This window comes from Phycodurus eques, chromosome 7 (genome assembly GCF_024500275.1).
Source record: "Phycodurus eques isolate BA_2022a chromosome 7, UOR_Pequ_1.1, whole genome shotgun sequence".
In the NCBI taxonomy this organism is placed as follows: domain Eukaryota; kingdom Metazoa; phylum Chordata; class Actinopteri; order Syngnathiformes; family Syngnathidae; genus Phycodurus; species Phycodurus eques.
Genome location: NC_084531.1, coordinates 23,439,920 through 23,459,445, shown reverse-complemented (window position 1 = coordinate 23,459,445; position 19,526 = coordinate 23,439,920). Strand labels below are relative to the sequence as shown.

The following is a 19,526-nucleotide window of genomic DNA, read 5'->3' as shown; positions in this document are numbered from 1 at the left end:
TGCCATTTATATCCCGTTACCACGCTATATTTCATCCACTATTCTTGGTTTCTATGGTTTTGTTATTTGGCACAATGTACGCTCTCTAATGACATCTCATAGAAGAGCAGTATCAAAAATTCAGCACTGTTTTGACGTGAAACTAAGAAGCTATCAATGTTTATTGTTTCTGCTTGTAATTTACAGTGGTTTAGGAAGGCACTGCATCGTTTGGTGTTTTAATTACCTTAGCTATATGATAAGAGCATCAGCATATTAGGAACACACTTTCAGTTCTACACAGCCGCAAAGTACAACAACAGTAATACAGTAAACCCGTTGTCAGTGTCAATCAAAACATTATTATCTTTGTAAAGCAGAATTCTGGCTACAGTTCTTGTATTGGCTTTCAATAGATTGTGACTGAAGTGTCTTACGAGTGTGTATTTGTGTCTGGATATTGACTTTGTATTTTTTGACCCAAAAAAATCATCAGTTGCTGACTCTTTGGTTACTTTTCTCATCCACTGTTGTTACAGTAGTGACAGAAGCAGTAGTTGGTGAGTGACCTCAGCCTGCAGGAAGAAGCTTTAGGAAAATAGGAAGTTGTTGTGGTTATAGAAGTGTTTGATGATGGCCAATAGTGCTGGCATGTGTGTGCGTGCATACGTGTGTGCGTGCCTGCGTGTGTGTGTTCTGTTTGGTCTGGTCTGTGTGCATGTTGTTAGTCTGGAATATATCAGTGCCTTGTTCCCAACATGCTGTTTAAAGCAGTGCTCTGCTGCGCTTCTTCTGAGTAAGTATGTGTGAGTGAGAGTTTTGGACTGAATTTAACAATAACTTTGGCAAGCCATAAAAGAGCACAGACAAGCTACAGTATATGAAAGATGAAAACCAATGAGGGGAGAAGAAGTTTGTTTATTGTCGTTGCTTGTGGTGAATGGAACTATGTTCTTCAACTGTTGCTGCCTTTTCCTCCTTGTGTTTACACCTCTTTTCATAACCTTTAGTTCATCATTCCCCCCAAAATAATTTTAGCTCTGCTTTTTCGTGACATCCTCCTTACTTCATTGGTCATGCTGTAAAGATTCTCCCTTTTCCACTCCCCCTCTCACTCTGAAACTTTCTGGAACATAGCAGTGAAGTGAGATCATTTGTCTTGGTGTAAGCAAACCAACCCAAAATATCAGGTATGGAGATGGGGGGTGGGAGGAAAAGAGAGTTCAGAGGAAAAGTTTGCTGGCTAAAGGAGTGGGGAATAGAACCGACAGAGCTGAAGAATGAGAATGGAGGGGAAGGAGGGTGCGGGATGAGGCGCTGAAGCGTGACTGTACACATTTCCACTGAACCACAGCAACGGGGTCTGGTCAAAAGGAATATCCTAATAACCACGGTGACAGATGGGGTGTTTAATGCAAAAAGTGCTGCGTAATGCTAATTTACAAGGTGGGCTGATCATTTGACAACATTTTGCTTGATCGACTATGAGGAAAATTAATAATCAATTAACTAATAGTAATTAAAAAAATGAAATGTATTTTTAAGCAGTGGGATAATGTTACAGAATGTTCTGAAGTCCTGGATCCATGTCAGTGTTGTATTGAACAGAATAATGTTACCTGGAGTTTTGCCGTAGTTGGCGGTCTGTGTGGATGTCGAAATTTAATTTTGAGATTCTGAAAGGCTGTATTATATGACAGGGATTAAACATAAAATGCATTGGGAAAGATCAGGCTTATTTATATGCCAGTATAGCTCCTTCTTTAAAGACATTACAATAATAAAATATATTTCATCAATAAATATAATGGTTTGTTAAAATTCATCAGATTTCCTTGGGCTATGTCCATACAAAAACAAGGAAAGCTTGCATTGTTCTGTGTTTTGGTCATTGTGCTATTCACACATTATTTGGACTACTTTTGCGTGACGTGATGAGTAATTCCATTTATTGGGTTTAGTTTATTGGGTGTATTAATTGAATAGTGGAATAACTGATTGCGGCTGAATCTTGAAGCAGTCGAGGTAAAATGGAGTTCATTACTTGGCTGCACCTAGCAGAGGTGATGTTGATTCGGTTGCACTTCATTTGCGGTTAAAAGAAGAGCCAACATCATCTATGGAAAGTTCAGCTACATTCATGCTGAGGTAACTCATCTGGGGTTCGGTATTCTGCCCAGAAGGCCTTTAGGATTGAAACATGGGTAGAACATCAAGAGATTATCTTATACCGTTAACAAAATTTAAGCAATGCAAAAATTGATTAATTGTTCATTTTTCCAATAGTCAGTCAAGGAAATCTAGTCAAATTTACACCCCTTGTTTGTTTTGTTAGTTTTATATTGTAGTGTGTATAATTTGCATTTTATTCAGTTCACCATTGTATTTCTGTTGCCCTTGACAACTACAACAACCCTGAGGTCAGTGGTTAGAGCACTCCCAGATGCTCTGGCAATTTAATCTGCAAATTAGTTTTCATTCATCAATCCAGGCATATTTCTTTGATACCATTTATCCACGTTAGGGTTGCAGGTGAGCTGTGGCCTATCCCAACTGACTTTAGGCAAGAGGCCGGGTGCACCCTGGACTGGTCGCGAGTCACTCACAGGGCACATACAGTATAGACAAACAACCATTCACATTCACACCTATGGGCAATTTAGCTTCTTGGATGAATCTAGCATGCTTGTTTTTGGAATGTGGGTGGATGCCAGAGTACTCACAGCCTGGATTTGAATCCCAAATCTTCGAACTGTGAAGCATTTTTTTTCCTTCTTCTTAAAAAAACAAACAAAAAAGTCCACCAATGTAAAGAGTCTCACAGTGTTTCTTTTAATATCGTTATTCAGCCTTTAACTCTCACGATGCAGATTTTAACATACTGTATAGGGCGCTATTTTTGTGACGAGTGCAAATCCAGCGCTGTGCTTGGCATAATTGTGGGAGGAGGTATTCTAGACCTGGTTTTGGTAATTTCGTGGACCAGCGCACCCCCAGCGCCTTTAAAATGGAACGTCATGCGCTGGTGTGGGCGTCACCACAGCCGACTTCAGTCCTGTGTCATCAGGACTGCTTCTTTCATTTTGTTCAAAAGTGGCGCAAATAGTTTTACATGGAGACGTGCGGAAGAGAGACTCAGCGATCCGTGTGTGACTAGAGCGTTGAACGTTCACGGTATACCCTTATTAAATCTAGAATGAGCTGGTGAAGGTCCTCGGACTACATTGATCGATATCCCCTCCAACGCATTGCACAAATAGTGCAATGCGTTGGAGAAAAAAAAAAGTCAACATACACCATGTATGTTGACTTTTTTTTTTTTTTTTTTTTTAAGCTCAATTGGTCCGTCGTTGTCAAAGATGTTCTTAAAAGGAAGTAATATGTCATAATAAATGGAAAGGAGGGAAGATGGTGTTGGTGTTGTGTTGCATTGACCATAAATAGTGAACTAATGTCTGTCAGTTCAGTTCTTCCTGTCACATTGGAATGAGGACATCTTAGACGTGTTCATCCATTCCAACCACAGTTTCTAATGTGGGGGCAAGGGCAAGTATGAAAATTATGCTGGTTGTGGTTCTAATGAAGAATGAGGTAATGAGGAACTGAGGAAATGAGGAGAAGAAGCAGAGCTCCACATCCTTTTGGACCTGCTCTGAAGGTCTGGTGTTGATTTCTCTGGAATCAAGATTGACTTTTTTTTTTTTTTTTTTTTTTTTTTTAAATATAAATCAGACCACCCAGCATGAAAACAAATGCCTCCCCCTCGGCTAATTTGTTGCTCTCCCTCTAGACGTAGTCATGGAGAAGAGGAACAGCAAGTGTTGTACCTTCATAGTTCTGTTTATAGAATTGCGTGATAGCGGCAATTTTCATTTGTTGGAGGAAGAAGGGAATAGATGGGCTAAGAGTGTGTTGAGATGGACCAAGAGGGTGTTGCTTTTGGGACAGGCGCAGCATAAATATTATGTGCTCTACTGATTGAGAGTGTTTGTCACTGATGATTTAATGAGGGATTCATCAAGTATTGTGATAGGGGTCTGAGTTTATTATGACTGACGTCATTTCTTACAGGAGCTATATGACTGCTGTGATTGGCTGTCAGCTGGGATAGGTTCCAGCTCACTCGTGAGCCTAATGTGGACCTGCACTATAGAAAATAGATGGATGGTATCTAACTGTTGTGTGTGTGTGTGTGTGTGTGTGTGTGTGTGTCCCCTCCTACTAAAAGGGTCGACATTCAAGCTTGCAGTCTCCTCGCAGAATTGTCTATAAATCCTTACAACTCTTGAGGACGTATACACATTCTTATCGTGAAGAATGTGTGTTAAATGGAGAATTGGAGCGGTGCCATGTCTTTACAATCGGGCAATTCTATTTTGAAAGCAAGTAGGCTACATACCAGGACAACTACAGCACACACTTACTGTCGGATATGCCCTTATTAAATTCCAGCGTCTGGAATCTGATCTAACAGCAAATCACACAGACAACACGAGTCATTCACGATTTTTCCTTTTCACCTTTCCTATTGTCAGGTAGGATTTATAGGGCTCAATCATACCTGTACACACACCTACTAGGATATCTGAAACCGCAAACTCTAAGGGCTTATGGCGACTTTTCCACAGAGCCAGCAATGACAGGAATATGGATGCAGTACGCATTATTTTTTTTTCAATTATTTTAAAATATATTTGATTTATTTAGCCAGATAACTTGTCCACCTTATTACAAATAAGGATGATTATTTCATATTGTGTTAATTTGGGTTGAGAGGTACTCTGAGAGGATTTCTCTGACTCTGAACTTTTCAGCTATAATAGATGTTGTTTTCTGCATCTTTTGTGTGAGACATGCAAAGCTGTACAGTGTATGCCTGCTTATACCCATATAGTATACTTTAATTTTGCTGTTGAGAAAAGCAAAGCCTATTAAAAAAAATTAACACCTGAATTCATTGTTTTTATACGCTGTTTACCCATATAGTGGGTGATTGAGTCTCTTGGGGTAAAGGCATACTATTGGAATGATTCTGTGTTATTTTCTAATAATTTTGAATAATAATTCAAGGCTCCTCACTTGTCGTCAACAGACATCAGGTCATTCTTTAGTTAGTTAAGTTTTTTTTCCAGTCATTTCTGGTCACTGTTTGGCAAACGTCTAGCAGGTACTGCTCCAGAATTCTCAGCGCTACATAAAGCACCACTTTCTTTTTACATGACACTGTAAATTACAGCTTAACAGATGCCATGTCTGCTACGCAGGTTGTGATAATGTATATAGTGAAGGTAATTGCAGCCACCTTGTGATACCACCTGTTACTTTTTTCCTGATAAGAAAAAAGGAGGCTCCTTTTTGAAGGGTTTTGATCAAACTACTGGATAAATTCTTTGAACTCAGCAGGATTATAGCTCGATGAGAACCTTAGTGACCAGGATACTGATAGGAGCTGGGTCAAGATCTTTCAGTTGCAATTAAAAAAAGATCTCTGATGTATACACCCTGTCATCTGCAGTAGTTAGGTCCATCTTTGAGGTCTAGTTCGTGTAATAAGAGGTCATGTGAGTATTTCTAGAAAGAATGCAAAGCCGACTGCCATGCAGCGTCCGTGAACACATACAGAATGACACGCCATCTGGTTTCTCAAAGCGAGGCAAAACGTCTGTGGGAAAAGAGCTCTGGAGGCCTTTTGGTTGGTGACCGTTGTAATATTCTTTCTTGAACTTTCCGTTCTAAGGGCAGCCCCTTCTAAGGATTTTGAAGTCTTGCCAGCCTAAAGCCGGGGAAGTTCAGCTCCTTGAACATTTGAATAATATTGGCATGCCCTCATCATGTGTCCGTCCCGGCCGCTTTCCTCTCGTCGGTCTTGCTCTAACTGGCTCAGAGTGTGGATCCACCCTGTGTAATTACAGAGCACTTTGCTTATGTAAGGAAAGTCTCCTCTGAAACAGCATTTTCAACAGCACTTTCCAGCTCTCCAGCTGCTATCTCAGCTCTTTTGGGAGCACATATTTCAGCATACATTCTAAACGGTGTGCTGGTGTGAAATAGATGGATTCCAGTTTCACATTAATCAGAAAATGGGGTCAGTGCACAGCAAACCTCTGTCTCTTGCGTACTGTTTGCAATGTAAAATGACGCATGACTGTAATTTATGGATTTTCTTCCATTCCAATTCATTTCCATCTCAAATCCACATTACACGCTATATTTAGATGTTGTTTTATATGAATACACAAAAAGTACAAAAGCTTTTTTTTTTAATGACCCTTTCTCACAGCAGTTATTTTGACTTATATTAAATGGGATGATTACATTATAAGTACACTTCAAGATTACACACAAAATACAAAACACTTTCCACAAACCTCTGTAGATGGATGGTGCAAGACGAGGAAGAACACATTACTTTTTGGGGGAGGATCAGAATGAGGGTTCAGATACAGGAATACATTTTCAACGTTTGTCATTATGGTATTGTTGGAACCATCCACCTCCTAGAATCATAATGTCAGTTCCTCCTTCTATGGATCAGGAAATGCAGAACTTGAGTTACACGAGATGAAATGATTTCTTCAAAATACTGTATTTCATGTGCCATAAAATGTTGCTGCTATCTATATTTTACAATGATCTGACCATAGTGTACATTCCTAGACAGGGCTAACATAAATGAGAATTCCACCTGTTTAAAAGTAAGTTTTTCATCCATTTTTCAGTTAATCTTCACTTTCAGCCACCAACAGAAAGATTCCCATGAAAGCAAAACTGCACTTCTTAGTGTCCAAAATTGGTTTTACGAAATATTTCTTGGAATTTATTTCAAATGCCTCCACCAAGACAACTCGCTCGTCGACATAATTGTTGCTTGCGGATTATGACACTGCAACGGTTACACGAATAGCTCTTACTACTCATGTACAGTCTACAGAGTACTAGTACAATACTTTTATTACAAAACCATATACAGCTACCCAAGAGAGAGAAAATATTAGATGATACAGTGCGGTTCTCTTAGAGCGGGCCACATCAGCCACACTCTTTTATAATGCTATAAAAACACAAATAATGGCATTCATTCGAGCCTGGAAGAGGCAGATTAAATACAGATGGATTATACACAAGAAATTCTTGTGTAGAAGAAGCTCATTTGTTGAATTCAAATGTTTCCCTTGTGGCTCGCTCACCTCTCAATAAACATACAACCCCAATTCCAATGAAGTTGGGACGTTGTGTTAAACATAAATACAAACGGAATACAATGATTTGCAAATCATGTTCAACCTATATTTAATTGAATACACTACAAAGACAATGTATTTCATGTTCAAACTGATAAACTTTATTGTTTTTAGCAAATAATCATTAACTTAGAATTTTATGGCTGCAATACGTTCCAAAAAAGCTGGGACAGGTGGCAAAAAAGACAGAGAAAGTTGAGGAATGCTCATCAAACACCTGTTTGGAACATCCCACAGGTGAACAGGCTAAGTGGGAACAGGTGGGTGCCATGATTGGGTATAAAAGGAGCGTCCCTGAATTGCTCAGTCATTCACAAGCAAAGATGGGGCGAGGTTCATCTTGTGAACAAATGTGTGAGAAAATGGTCGAACAGTTTAAGGACAATGTTCCTCAACGTACAATTGCAAGGAATTTAGGGATTACATCATCTACTGTCCATACTAACGTCAAAAGGTTCAGAGAATCTGGAGAAATCACTGCATGTAAGCGGCAAGGCCGAAAACCAACATTGAATGCCCGTGACCTTCGATCCCTCAGGCGGTACTGCATCAAAAACCGACATCAATGTGTAAAGGATATCACCACATGGGCTCAGGAACACTTCAGAAAACCAATGTCAGTAAATACAGTTCGGCGCTACATCTGGAAGTGCAACTTGAAACTCTACTATGCAAAGCAAAAGGCATTTATCAACAACACCCAGAAATGCCGCCGGCTTCTCTGGGCCCGAGCTCATCTAAGATGGACTGATGCAAAGTGGAAAAGTGTTCTGTGGTCCAACAAGTCCACATTTCAAATTGTTTTTGGAAATTGTGGACGTCGTGTCCTCCGGGCCAAAGAGGAAAAGAACCATCCAGACTGTTATGGACGCAAAGTTCAAAAGCCAGCATCTGTGATGGTATGGGGCTGTGTTAGTGGCAATGGCATGGGTAACTTACACATTTATGAAGGCACCATTAATACTGAAAGGTACATACATGTTTTGGAGAAACATATGCTGCCATCCAAGCAACGTCTTTTTCATGGACGCCTCTGCTTATTTCAGCAAGACAATGCCAAACCACATTCTGCACGTGTTACAACAGCGTGTCTTCGTAGTAAAAGAGTGCGGGTACTAGACTGGCCTGCCTGCAGTCCAGACCTGTCTCCCATGGAAAATGTGTAGCGCATTATGAAGTTTAAAATACGACAACGGAGACCCCGGACTGTTGAACAGCTGAAGCTGTACATCAAGCAAGAATGGGAAAGAATTCCACTTACAAAACTTCAACAATTTGTGTCCTCAGTTCCCAAATGTTTATTGGATGCTGTTAAAAGAAAAGGTGATGCAACATAGTGGTAAACACGACCCTGTCCCAGCATTTTTGGAACATGTTGCAGCCATAAAATTCCAAGTTAATGATTATTTGCTAAAAACAATAAAGTTGATCAGTTTAAACATTAAATAGCTTGTCTTTGTAGTGTATTCAATTAAATATAAGTCGAACATGATTTGCAAATCATTGTATTCTGTTTTTATTTGTTTAACAACATCCCAACTTCATTGGAATTGGGGTTGTACAATGGCAGATTCCAATGCTATTTCAATTTACTTTTTCAAGTGTACTATGCAGCTTGATAGTGTACATCACAATAGCAGTCTGACTTTAGAAGACCACAAGAAACATTGATAAAGTCATAGTTAGCTAGTTCAGATACACTAATAATGATCATTTTATGTAAATGTATTGTGTTGACTGCGTCACAAAGTCATTCACACAATAGTGCAACTGTAGCATCATTGGAGGGTGCCCCCCCCACACACACAGACACTGTATACTTCAGTTCATTTCTGTCACTTGTCTTTTGTCATCTACTTAAACATGACAGTAGAATTACGTCTTTCATTCTCTTTCTCCAATTCTTTCCTCCAACTCTCCCTGTCACTCGCTCCATCGCCCGTCCTATGGCATCAGTGCGCCGCTTTGGATCATGCTCTAGCTGCCAGTTGAGAAACGCTCGCGAAAGCTGGAACGGGAGACGCTGGAAGTCTCGCAGTGCTGTACAGGAATGGCTGGTGGGATCGCGGATAAAAGCGCAGGGAGAGGAGGAGAGTGATTGGAAGACAACTAAGCTTGAAACAGCCTCTCAGGCAGGTGGCGTGTTTGTGTGCGTGTGTCTGTGATGCAGTGTCAAGTCATCACCTCAAAGCTCAGATGCACATTCATGAGTGAATGCATTGTTTCACGTTCTTCCTGTACAGCTGATTTTGGCTGCTCAATGATGAGGCCGTCATTACGTTAACCTGTTAGCGTCGTTTTGGTGCAATCTTTCAAAAAGTTGGAGTCATTTCATTTTACATCTCAAGTGAGCTTTGGTTGGTTGCGTCCTCCTGGCTTCTACTTGCTTAGATAAAACATTTGATTCAAGGATGAATCTTCATTGAAGTGTGAATCAGCCTGAAGGAATGCTGACCTTAACTTCACAGAGAGAAAAATGTGTGTGGACGCATGGTGTTGGTGTGATTGAAAGTGAGAGAAACTGAGGTTTAGCTTCTTCTCGTTTCTTTGTTTTAACAGTGAATTCAAATGATGGACTGTATTCCCTTTGCCCCCGCTCCTTTAACTTTTTCCGTCCTTCCTTTTTTTTTTGTGAAGCCCTTGAAGCAAAAGTTGTCATGTGTATTAGGTTGCCAGTTGTTACTACTTGATGTTACAGCACAAGTGTTTTAAGCTGTGATGAGGTTAATGCAGCTAGTGTATAATCAGGGTTTTCCTGGCTTGGAGCTTAGAGCTAAAACAGGTCCCAGGTCAGTTTACATTGGTCGCTGAGTGAAATGATGACAAATATTTTCTTGATTATCAAGGAGGTACACAATTCTTAACAATGTGTTTTTTTTTAATTCATGTGTGTTAAGTTGTGTCCAGCATTTGTGTGCCTCAAAGGTCATTGACCTAAGCAAATAATGTAAAAATATGTGCATTTGTGTTTAAGTGCTGTCCTTTAACTGAAATGGTATCGCAAATGTAACCCAGGGCATGATTTCCTTGGCTTAGTGATGTTTAATGATGATGTCTGCAAATTGTCTGCAGATTGTGTGTGTGTGTACCCACAAAAGCAATGTTTGATGGTCTCAAAGAAATCTCCCATCACCCAATGTCAGCTCTGATGTGGTGTGTGTGTGGGTGGGGGGGGTTGTGTGTGCCATTGGGTCAGTCTTTGCTGAAACAATGTAGTCCTTCTTCACTCTTCAATGGGCTTCTTATTTTCAACAAGCCCCCCCTGAATAAAATCTGATTCACCAGCTGGCGTTTGCATTGTGCAGTTTTGAAATGTTATTATGAAAGGAGGGGATAAATTATTAGGGTTCTGTGTCTTGTTCCTACGGAAATGGCATTCAAATGAATGTCGGTAGAGTGCACAATTCCTGAGTCATGTATGACCAGCGTCAAATGTTGCGAGCTGATCCAGTCAGATTAAAAGCAGCAGGATTTTAGCCATGTAGGGATCTAAAAAAACATGCATGTGGTGAGATTAGGGTCCTAACGCAACTGAACAACCACAAGAGAAATAGAAGCAAATAACAGTGGGTTGCATATGAAATCCTTCACATTGAGTTTATTTATTTTTTTATAATCGCAAAATGAATGTCTCAAACAAACTTGTCTCATAATCCTTATGGTGCTGTTTTTAGAGTAATTTCCTTCGTGTGCATCGGCCAGTTATTTTATGAAGCTATCGGAGCAGTTATGATTGCGCTTAACTGCTGTGACCAGTGAGAAGAATACAAAGTATTTCTATTTATCTACGTCTGCTCAATATGTTAGTTTGATTTTAGTTGTATCACGTGAATCACATACTATTAGTGTTGTCTGTAGGATTTACAACATTGCCGTTGATAGAGAAGTTGGAATTAAAAAATACGTCAGACAGTAAAATAAAGTACAGTGTCGTCGGTTTATGACCGTCTCGATGTGCTGTGCAACTCTTCGAGGTAATGAATGGTATGCAATGAATTACATTGTTGCACAGTGGTGTAAGAATACATTTAAAAAAAAACATAGTATGCGGTGCAAGAAGGAACACTCACTTACTGCCGTACTAACTGTTTTTCATTTGTTCATGTTATATTTTCAGGTTAGAAAATACATTAAATATAATAAATATATACTAATATTATGACTTGACAAATGTGTCAGCATAGGTTAGTAAAAGACTACGGCACTTTCTAACTTCGGGTTGTGTCACCACCATAAAAAATTCGGGTTGTGTCACTGCCGAAGGAACAAAAAACAAAACCCCCTTTCTGGAGTTCAAGTTCATTGGAAGTGAGTTTGAACCGTCTTTATGTGTGATATCATGTGAGGCTGACAAATCTTCTGTACTGCCTTTTTTTTTTTATTGAGACTTTAGCACACTAAAAAGCCAATGTATAAACCTTGGATGTTCATTTTCCCTTTTGCTTTTGGGTAGTAATTTTTTCCAAAATGCAAGACCAAAGGAAAAACGTTCCAGACGACCTATAAAGGAAAGTTGTGATGATGACGAAAGAACTGAGAGAGGAACTTTAACACATGAGCCAGCAGACTTTATTTCAGACGGCATCAAATGATTCACTCTATGACGTAGCTTTTGATTATTATTATTTTTTTTTAATCCTTTGGCTTTGTGGTGGTCTAGCGTCGATGTACCCACTGTCATCGGCCAACCAGGTACAGCGGGACCCATGTTCTGTTAGCCGAACGAATGCTAATCTTACTTTTGTAAGTAGTGCTTATACAATTCTGCGTTACCAATGTTTTTTATAGTAATTTTTTTTAGTCAAGCGCCTTAGTTTTACCAATTAAGAGCCAGGTGTCATTGTTTATTTTCTTCTAAAACACTATAGACCACTAGTGAACAGTAACGAAATATTTGTCGATTTTGCTGAAAACTTGTTTCGTAACGCTTGCTTTAAAGCCAACTTGCTTGTGATTGTTTTGGCTATTTGTCGTAAAGATTCAGTAGTCCCTGGAACATAAAACACGTTTGTCTTTAAATGTGTAAAGCAGGCCAGATTGGCTATAGCTTCTAAAAATGAGTGCAGAGGGGGAAAACTGCACAGACTCTGCCTTTTAAGGAGCCATTTCTCCTTCTATCCTTTCTCGCAAGAGCCATAATTGTCTTCATCGGGAGGGTAGGGCAGGAAGTGGTTTGTGGGAGGCATACACACATGCACAGAGCAAAAATAGTTTTTTGTTTTTTTAGGATAAAGCGTGAGTCTTTTTTAGGCACCAAAGATGGCGGCCACCTTAATGTGTTCTTTTGGTCACCCGTGACAACCACGCGTATCTACGTGTGTGTGTGTGTGTGTGTGCGCGCGGGCGCGCTTGCGTGTGTGTGTATGTGACTATCGGAATGTGGTGACATCACAGCGTCTAGTGTTTCTGTTTGAGCAAGGCAAAACAGAGGAAGTTAAGGACAACAAAATACAGTAAATTGGCGCCTTTGCCAAACTTCTGTTTACCCCATCAGTCTGTCTGGGAGCTCATCGCCTACCTTACATCACCTTACGTCTTTCTGTCTTCATGTCCCATTTTCCTTCTGACCTCATCTGCTCCTTTTGTGTTTCTTTGTCCCCCCCCTCACCCCTTGCTATTTTTGTCCTCCCCCCTGAGCCCACATCTGGATTTCATTGAAAGAGTGAACAGCCCTTCAGCGATAAAAGACTCCCTGGTCCACGCGCGTGTCTGAGTCCTTGCATGCGCCTGGCAAAGCATGGTAAGACCTAAATAAAATTAGGCCCCTGAGCAAATGATTGTGACCAAACTATCCAAGCATTTAGCCTCCCTATTATGGATGCTCACACCAATAAAATGCCTTGTTGAGGCACATGCTTCTGCAGGTTTAATGATGTAATGGCAAACGGCTTCTTAGCTCATAGTAAAATGGCAAAGACGTTGAAAACGCTTTATTTAACTAGAATGGCACTCACATGAGCGCAGACATTTGCCAAGGCCCAGCTGTTAACAAAAGTGAAATGAAAAAGAATACCAGGGTGTTATCTAAGTTTGTTTGTCCAACTTGTTAGTTGGCGGGTTTCTTCCTGGTTCAGGGAGGATGACAAATGAATGGGTGGTGCCATTCAAATTCTAGGGGTGGGCTGTCCCATTGAAGCCATTGACTCAGTGACTCAAACCATGAAATGACTGTATATGCTGACTTCATTAGTATCTGTCCAAGCTTCACACAATATTTCATGCAAATGAATCGTGTAGTTTTTGCTTAACTAACTAACTATTAAGAACAATAAATCACCCTCATGCTTTGGAGCTTTAAGAAGTAAATTCTCACTTGCACACTCTGCAGGCAAACCCCCACAACCTCACTAAAAATAAAACTTGAAACTGATAACATACTCATATATCTATCCATCCATCCATCCATTTTCTGAGCCACATCTCCTCACTAGGGTCGCGGGCGTGCTGGAGCCCATCCCATCTATCATCGGGCAGGAGGCGGGGTACACCCTGAACTGGTTGCCAGCCAATCGCAGGGCACATAGGAACAAACAACCATTCGCACTCACAGTCATGCCTACGGGCAATTTAGAGTCTCCAATTAATGCATGTTTTTGGGATGTGGGAGGAAACCGGAGTGCCCGGAGAAAACCCACGCAGGCACGGGGAGAACATGCAAACTCCACACAGACGGGGCCGGGGATTGAACACGGGTCCTCAGAACTGTGAGGCTGATGCTCTAACCAGTCGTCCACCGTGCCGCCTCATATGTCTATATGTACCCATTTTTAAAACTTTACCTCCTGTGGGGCCATTACTAAAAATGTAGCTGTTCACGTAACGATTTGTCAGAAAACACATTTTAACCCTTGTCGCCGGTCTTGAGTGCTTTTGCATTTGATTGTCTGGTGAGGATAAGCGGCGGTAAAAGAAAATGGATGGATGGATGTTCATGCATGTCTACACTGTGTTCCTAATCATTGTCATTTTGCACTGTGTAACATAATACCCAGCTAAATTAGACAAGGTCCTCAGGGGCTTTTGGAAAAGTGTGACTATCGAGGTAACTTTGAATTTTCAACCTCTCATCAATCTTTCCTTTCTGGCCAATCACAACGACAAGCATTAAGCCAGCAGTCAACAGCATGTTCCAGCCTCTTATCTTCTTAATGATAGCGTAACCCCAAACATGTAAGGGGGGAGGGGTGGGCGCTTTTTCTCTGTGTACGTTTCAGACGTGGGCTGGGGGCCGTGTTTCAGGCAATCCAGGAATCTGCCAGTTTCTGACATAAAATCAAAGCTGTAAGAAGTGGATTGAAAAACAACAACACAGTACTTGCCTGTTTGGTCCCTGCTCACTGTCTTCCCTTTCCACAGGTGCGCCGCTCTCTTTCCACTTGTGCACACCCTTGACTTTCTCAACTAATCACATTTCTAGCATCAACAAGTTAGGTAAACCGTTATAACAGCTACTGTCACGTAACTTGTTACTATACTATGTATTTACTATATTTTCTTTTATATGCTTGTGACTGAGCAAGATGACTTGTCTTTAGATTTCCTTAACCCAAGTGACGACTTGACTCGAAATGCTTGAAATTTAGTGGGGAATTGACTTGCTTAATTTTTGCACCAGTAACTTGCTTGCTTGAAACTTGCCTGAAACATAAAGGTTAAAACTTGAGACTTACTTGTGACTTGCACATATGTGACTTACTGTACACCCACCCAGTTGGGAACTACAAAATAAAGTTGGAGAGAAGCGTGTGTATGTATGTGTGTGTGTGTGCGTGCATGTGTGTTTGTGTACATTACAGAACCTCTATTAATAGAAAGAGGAATAGAAGTGGCCTGGGAATGTTGTCTTCTCCAGAAAAACAAACTTTTCTTTTCCTTCCATGTGGCAGGGTAATGAAAAGGACAAGATAAGGGAAGAGGGGATGTTTTTTTGTGCTGAGAGATGTTGTTGCTGAGCTTAAATGTCACCCCTCAACCCCCTTGCAAGTCCCCCTTTTCTGTTGCCAAAAGCAGGTACGGCAATGTACGATGTGGGGTCCTCGGTTTACGACAGTCCCGAAATACCGTTTCGAACTTACGAACTTTGTGCGATGAACTAGTTTGCGTTGTGACATAGCACAAGAAGACAGGCTAAGTTACTGCTGTACTTAGTTTTAGATTTATGACCTAGAAATGTTATCATACAAATAGTCCATCCATCCATTTTCTGAGCCGCTTCTCCTCACAAGGGTCGCGGGCGTGCTGGAGCCTATCCCAGCTGTCATCGGGCAGGAGGCAGGGTACACCCTGAATTGGTTGCCAGCCAATCGCAGGGCACATACAAACAAACAACCATTCGCACTCACAGTCATGCCTACGGGCAATTTAGAGTCACCAATTCATGCATGTTTTTGGGATGTGGGAGGAAACCGGAGTGCCCGGAGAAAACCCACGCAGGCACGGGGAGAACATGCAAACTCCACACAGGCGGGGCCGGGGATTGAACCCGGGTCCTCAGAACTGTGAGGCTGACGCTCTAACCAGTCGTCCACCGTGCCGCCTCATACAAATAGTGTTTATTGTAAATATGACTTTACTATTACGTTAGTAATCGACTACGACGTGTTCAGACTTGCGTATATATTAGGTTACTTCGCCCCTTTAGCTAACATTAGTTTACCCTGTCCCTTCACTCTGGATGGTGAAGTATTATATTCCACAGTCTCCACTTGGCTGCAGCAGACCTTTGTCTTTTGGCCCTCAGTCTCCTCCTGAATAAAATGTGTCATCTTATAAGTAAATATTGGAGACCATCATTCCTCAGAATTAGAATCATCTGTAATGTCCAAGTATGTTAAAACACACAAGGAATTTGTCCCAGGTAGCTGGAGTCACTATACTTTCGCAAACATGACACTAACTGGACCTCAGGAAAGCTTTCAATACAGTAAATCACTGTGTTCTTCTTATCAAGCTCTCAAAATTTAACTTCTCTCGCAAAGCTGTGAGCTGGATTGAATCATATCTGCATGACCGAACACAATCTGTATCAGTTAACAACTGCAGATCAGAGTCTCTTAGGCTAACCTCTGGAGTCCCTCAGGGATCAATATTAGGCCCCCTTTTATTTAGTCTTTATATCAATGATTTGCCCACTGTTTGCTGTGAAGCAGAGTGCATAATGTATGCAGATGACACGGTTTTCTTGATTCATGGTCGCTCCAAAGATACTGTTGCTGCTAAACTCACTAATACAATGTCCTGTGTCACAACTTGGTTGCAGGAGTGCTGTCTACAGCTAAACGTTTCTAAAACTATAGGCATGTATTTCACAAAAACAAATAGAGTATCACCTGACCCCGACATACTTGTTAATGGAGAAAAAATGCAAATTGTCAGCCAATACAAATATCTTGGGTTAATAATAGATTCACAGCTTTCCTTTAAAGCCCATATTGACAAATTGTGTAAAAATATCAAATTAAACCTCGCAAATTTTCGTGCAATTCGAAATGAAATGTCAACTGAAGCCGCAAAAATGTACTTGCATTCAATGATTCTTAGTCACTTTAACTATTACATAACCAGTTGATTCCCAGGCTGGTCAGAATGCAAAAAAAACCATTGGAAGTTTTTTTACAAACAAGTAATTAAAGTGATGGATAAAAAAACCAAGGCACTATCATCACTGTGCAATAAAAAAAAAAAAAAGTCTTTTAAACTGGGACAGTCTTCACATATTTGCAGATTTAAATTTGATTTATAAAGTACTGCATGATTTGGCCCCAGCTCCTCTGGCTGAGTTCATCAGCCAAAGAAACAGCTCTGAGCGTGTCACTCGAGGCTCTGTCAGAGGTGACTGTCTCATTCCTCTGCGCAGGAGCACTTTCAGTAAGTCGGCCTGGTCAGTGAGGAGCGCTGGTGAGTGGAACTCAGTACCTGAGGAGGTTAAACTGCTTACAACATACAAGGCCTTCACAAAAAAACTGAAAATGTGGCTAGTTAACACCTATAGCTGCCAACACTAAAAGACAAGTATGTTATGTTTTTTTTTTGTTATGATAAAAAACATTTTGGTTTTATTCTCTCTTAATAGTATAGTTTGATTATGTATTCTGGATTATATTGTCTTGTAGATGTATTTTACTGCTTTTTTACATCATGGCCAGGGGACTACAGATGAAAACTAGCCTTCTGGCTAATTCTGTCTTTTTTAACCATGTGTACTTCATGTGTTTTATGAAATTGCATTGTCCCCTTTCAAAAATAAACTGATATACATTTAGGACGTATACACAAACGTACAAAGTACAGAAAGTCATCACCAATATAAAATGTGCAATCTTGCTATTATACTAATCCAATTGGCACAGTACCGAGGAGACCATTGGCGGCATCTTGGCATAACCTTTCTATTGTTGTTGTTTGTTGGGGTGACTTATTCCCATTGACGTGATAATTGTGCCGTGTTTTTTGCAGCTTCTCATGGTACTCTTCTGAAAGGGAAAACTGTCCAGCCCAAACAGAGTCATGCCAAGCTGGTACTGTGCAGCGCTCACATCAGCACAGTATCGACAGTAGATACCATGCAGCTTGTGGTTGTGAGCAGCATTGGGATGAGCGATAAGATTAGTATTTACGCACTGATTAATTAATACATTTCCCATCGTACAAGAAGTTTCGATGGCTCCATCTGTGTTGCGTGTGTGCCAATGTGAGTGTGTGCGTAGACTACCTGGAATCCTGCATTCCTGTCATTTGGATTCGAGCCAGAACATTCTGGAAACAGACCACAGCAAAAAAGGGAGGGAATTAGGGGCAATAAAGAGGAAAGGATTTTTGGATGATTTCTTTTTTTCATTCTGAGGAATTAGGATTCTTGTGGAAACACCCCCCCCCCCCCCCCAAAAGTGTTTTTTGTTTTTTTTACCTCTTCACCTCTCCTTTTCATCTGTCTTCATCTCTGACATTATTTATCAGAGCTTTTTTTTTTTTTAATCATCTTGCATTCCAGAAATTGTAATCATTATTCAATGGAGGGTATAACATTTCTGGAGGCTAAAAATAGCTTCCTTCATTAATGAGTTTTCCGGTAATTCCAGAGTATTATTTCCTGGTTAATGAATGCAGTAGATTGGTTTCACCAAGTCAGAGACTTTAGTAGGAGTTTAGTGGGCGTGCATTCACTGATCTAATCACTCCCTCCTGAAGCAACACTGGGACTGAGCCCACAGCAACACACACACACACACACACACACACACACACACACACACACACACACACACACGCAATTCTGCCATATAAGGCGAGAGTGAGTGCATGGTTTAAGCGGGGGGGGGTCTCCTCTCTTTCTTTTATCCACTTTCTTGCCCTCCTAAAGTTCTTTGGCATCTCTTTGTTCTTTGCTCATTTTCCATTTTAGTATGTTGTCTTATTATGCTGTCAAAACCCACCACCACTCCCCCACCCACTTTTAGACCAAACTGTCTCTCCGTATAGAGGACGCGGACCCATTTTTTGAAGAACTATTTCAGCACAAAGCTTTTCTTTCCTCCCTGGCTTTACTAATGGGTACACATTAACTAAATGTTTGGTTGCTGTCCCTGTTTGAATAGCTTGTATTAGGTCATACAGCTCACATCAGAGTATGGCCATTAGAAAATAAAATATGGCTTTAATCTGAATTTAAGACACACATGACTTATCTCATGATAAATTGTGTTTATTTCAAAATATTTTCTCACTGAGACTGTAGTGACGTCACATATTTTGGCCCGACTTATTTGTTATAAACTGCTGTTTTGTGCACCATTGCAGCTGATATCAGCGTTTAGCAATTTAAGCATCTTGTCGAAAACCAACAATACTAAACCAGGGGGTGGGAAAGGGCTGAAAATTTTCCTGTAATTTACAAGAAATTTTCCATGGGAAGCTCAGGAATTTTGGAAATATTTAGTTGGGGAAAATTGCATGAGGATTAATGATAATTAATGAGATGGACTAGGATTATACAAATCAAATTTTTGAGATCAACAAGCAAAATAGATTTAATGATAGTCTGTACGAAAAGTAGATGGATGGATGGATAATTTAATATTGCTATTGGTGGTTTATCCCCACTTAAGAAATGTTTGTGTTAAAAAAATAAAAATAGCCAATGCAAATATGATGGGTTTCAATTATCCAGAGATTTTTGCTCTTCACGGTCTGGCCTGGTCCCTGCCCCCTGCGAATAGCGGGGGTCCACTGTACTGATGTACTTTTGGGCTGATATCTGTATGTTAAACCTTAATACAGTACATTAAATATACACAACCCAGAAGCCAA

General features: G+C 40.5%; 1 protein-coding gene across 3 annotated transcripts in view; it reads left to right on the top strand.

The window, feature by feature from the left end:
• The window catches only part of LOC133404802 (rho guanine nucleotide exchange factor 17-like), a 60,533-nt gene that overhangs the window by 6,061 nt on the left and 34,946 nt on the right, over positions 1 to 19,526 (top strand). The window lies entirely within an intron of this gene.